A 4,606-nucleotide genomic window follows, 5' to 3' on the forward strand; every position below is an offset into this window, starting at 1 on the left:
AGTATAATTTAATTTTTCTTATATTTCACAGTATTTACATTAAATTTCATAAAGAAAATTATGATTTATTTTGAAATATATTCAGTAATTTTTCAATAACTTTCATTTCATTTATCATCAATTTCATAGTACTTTCAGCAAAATATTTTCATCTGGGTCAATTGAGACAGAATTTCAGTAAAATTCCATTATATTCAGTAAAATATTTCCATCAGGGTAATAATAATAGTAATAGGATTCTAAGATTTAAAATCAATTTAATATAAAAACGCCATCAAGTCCGAGCTAGGATCTAAGTAGCAAATAATTTCCGTGTAAATTTCCAATACTATTTCCAACTAAACTGCGCGCCAACGAATTGTCGGTCTTGAAACACAGCTTCTTCGTTAGAACCGTAAATTGACTTAAATAAATCGCAAATCGATTTAATTTTTGATGCTGATACAAATCGTATCTAACATTTTCTTTCCCCCGAATATTACTGTAAAGAATTTATTGCGAAAAAATATTATCTCAGTCAGAGTTTTTTCGCAATAAATTCTTTACAGTAATATTCGGGGGAAGGGGGATGTTAGATACGATTTGTATTAGCATAAAAAATTAAATCGATTTGTGATTTATTTAAGTCAATTTACTGTTCTAACGAAGAAGCTGTGTTTCAAGACCGACAATTCATTGGCGCGCAGTTTAGTTGAAAATAGTATTGGAAATTCACACGAAAATTATTTGCTACTTAGATCCTAGCTCGGACTTGATGGCGTTCTTATATTAAATTGATTTTAAATCGCCGCAGTGACTACTGTCAAAATGCATTCTGCGCTTAGCGCTGTTTATAATGTGCAAATAAAATATACGCTCGCTCATCTATCTGCATTAGTGTCATCTTGTGCACTGTGTTACAAGAATTCGTGCAAATGGAGTAAATTGCTACTTATATGTGCACATGGGTGCATTTATATATCTTACCGTTTAGAGTACAAAATATCTATTCTCTAATGGGTAGATATGATTGCAACCCGTCTGTAATACAGCAGCGTGTTTATAATCCAGTAAGTAAATTAATAGCAAATTGTTGCCAATTTGGCATTAAACTCACTTACAAAGAACTTTGCTCATTTTTATAAAGGTTTTAGGCCCCTCGCGTATAGTAACGAGACTTAAAATGAAAGATTATTGTTAGATGATTGAAATATTTCTGTATAAACATAATCCTTTATTGTAAGTTAATACCAATCAGAGATACACTCTTTGAAAAATTAGAAAAATGTACGAAATGGCTTTGTTTCATTCGATTTTTCGACGTCCTAGGCATCTCCCTGTGATGACGGATAATAAACTACTTGAATATATCAATTGAAGTACTTTATACAAATAAATTTGTTACTATACTGATCCAGCTAATTGCAAGTTTCTGGATGTGAGTCAGGGATATTCAAAATAATTGATTGTAGAATATTCTGATCCTCTAACAATAATTTTTATTTTAGCAAAGTCTCGTTGTTATAGACGCGAGGGTTCTAAAATAGACAGGGTTCTTTGTGGCAAATCCAATTATCAATAAAGTGAAACGTGATATAAAATAATGTAAAATCTCATAAAGTGAGAGAATGTAAATGTAATGTTTTATTATAAAACAATAAATATTTTAAAGTTGAAAAATCTTCCTATACTTATCTTCCCGATAAATCATGTAATGGTCATCACCGTCATCACCTGCGATGATGTTTAAAACTTCCAAAGAACTTTGTTCCCAATTGCAAATAACACTTAATATAATACTAAAAAGCAACGTACATTAAAATATGTTTAACGCATTACAAAATTTTTTTGCTTTTTTACTTAACTTTTGCATATACTTACAATAGATTGGGCAGTAAAAATAATCAATAACTCAATAACATAAATGTTTTATCGTTTATAGATCTTCACAAGTTCGAATTCCATTTCAACGATGACAAAATCTAGTTTCCTGTTCATATTTTTTATTGTTTCTATCGTATATCGACTGATATCTTTCAGGAGATCGTATCTCAAAAACTGTCACTTGACAGGATTCGTATATTTTTGTTTCGTTGATAAGCAACAAACAAGATAGTTCGATCATCGCTTTACTGTTCAAAAGTATAGTGATTTGGAATTAAAATACATCTTTATTGTTTAATTTGATATTATTCGTGGGAAACAAACGCAAAAACGCAATTTTTATAGATACGACGCACTTCAAAATTGTAATCAAATGAACAAGATACGACATATTTATTTTTAAATAACATTTATTATTGTCCATTTAAAAATAAATATGTCGTATCTTGTTTATTTGATTATAATTTTGAAATGCAAATTTGTCGTATCTAAAAATACGAGAAAATACGAGAAAATTTCGACAACTATAATTCATTTTTGTTAATCTATTTTAAGATAGGATGTAGACACTTAGCTTCGGGGTTGCCTGACCGAGCGTTTAAGTCGTTCTCCGGAAAATTGATTTTTTCTAGATTTTTTTAAAACTGTGAATATACGTTAATTTAGATGTGCTTTATGCGATAGTACAAATTTCAATACCTCTTGCGGTATTATTTAATAAACATCGAGATACTGAGTTTCAAAATTTCAACTTTTAACATGTAATTCCTATTCCGAACTATTGTAAAATAAGAGACATTATAATAAATTGTGAAAAAAGTTTTCTCTAAATGTTTTTGAAAAATTAGTATATGATGCTCTATAAAAATAGAATAAATAATTGCACGCGATTTGATGAATTTTTCGCTCGGTTCAGAATGATAGAAGAGAAGAGGCGTCAGTTACTTGGCAACGCCGCATGAGTTCTTACGCGTGAAGTTAACTTCTTACTTTTTATAGATGTTATTATATAATATTTTGTATACATATAAACATCTTTTTAAGCACGAATACAAGTTGAGCACGACTGGAGCCGGAGAACGTCCTTAAGGTGATCCTAAAGCCGTGATCCTAGCCGGTTTTTTTCAGTTTTTTTCTTAGCACTAATCTTTTAATTGGCTTTATAGAAATGCAAAATTCTTGTCTAGAATTAAAGTACGCATCAAAATCTAGGTCATGGTGGTCGAATTTATATCGAAAACGAAAAAAAAAATATTTTTTGTTATACGTGACGACCACCACATATAAATTCGACCACCATGACCTAGATTTTGATGCGTACTTTAATTCTAGACAAGAATTTTGCATTTCTATAAAGCCAATTAAAAGATTAGTGCTAAGAAAAAAACTGAAAAAAACCGGCTAGGATCACGGCTTTAGGATCACCTTAAGCAGAAAAATCGAAAATTGTGTAAAATCGATCTCGAATTGTGTAAGATACGACCTCCCGAAAGATGTCAGTCGATATGTGAAAAATATATTTCTTGATTAAATTAATAAATTAAAATTTAAGAAATTAATAATAAAATAAAAATTAATTTTATAAACTAAAATTTAAAATATTAGATATTAATTAAAATTTAAAGAAAAATAAAAATTATAGTCAATAATTTTATAAACTATAAATTAAAAATATTTCCGTAACATTCTTTGCAGTGTGTGTGGAGATGGGTATAGTATCGGTATTGTTAAATTGATTATATCAATTTAATTATGTGATTGTACGTTTCAGTTTCAGACTGCGTTTCAAGATTGAAAGTACGGCGCGTGTAATTGACGAAGCGAAAGAATATACTTTTAAAATTCACACGAAAAATTGTTACTATATAGGTGAACAAAATTCAGCCTGACCGTATTTGGCAGTTTAATTTGATGAAAATATTAATTTTATGAAATTATCAGGAAAAATATATAAAAGTTTATTTTTGAAATTTTAATTAATATACAAACATGAAACTTTCCTACACGACGGTATAAATAATAAATATAATTAATTGAATAAGTTTATTAAAGAAGCATCGCGAATTAAAATATTTATCCTTTATTTGTTCTTAAAAGAAATTTCTCATGTCATTTATGATTAAAAATATATAATTGATGCATGATTATTAACGCCGAGATTAACACAGAATCCTATTGCGTCAAGAAGTTGCAACTATAATACATATACCATTCAGAATTTATGAATTATTTTTTAATTATGTATTTGAAGTTAAGGGTTTTTTTTTAATATTAATCGCAATATTAATCGGATGGCAAAGTTAATTAAAAATAGCGAATATTAAAAATAAAAATGATACAATTTTTACTTTTGACATCCGGCCGCTATATGGCTCCGACATTTTTAATTTATCAACTGAATTTAACATCAGATTAATATTTAGCAACCTAAAAAACTCTTAAATTTGAATAACAAAAAATTTCATAGTTTCTTAATTAATCGTCTATGCGTAAGTCGCAACTTTCATGCAATAGACTCTATGTTAATCATCAATATCTTTTTAACTACAATTGACATAACAAATTTCTTTTAAGGGCTGAAAGTCCTAACAATTAATTAACATACTTAATTTTGATTGCAAAATATAACTTGTCTAACACGTCACGCGGAGTTCTCGGCTTAGGGATCAGTGCTCTGATTCTACAACTATTAACAACAATTCGTTATCATTATATTGTCGTTGCGCAGCTTTTTTATCATATA

Source organism: Temnothorax longispinosus, chromosome 11 (genome assembly GCF_030848805.1).
Source record: "Temnothorax longispinosus isolate EJ_2023e chromosome 11, Tlon_JGU_v1, whole genome shotgun sequence".
Taxonomy (NCBI): Eukaryota; Metazoa; Arthropoda; class Insecta; order Hymenoptera; family Formicidae; genus Temnothorax; species Temnothorax longispinosus.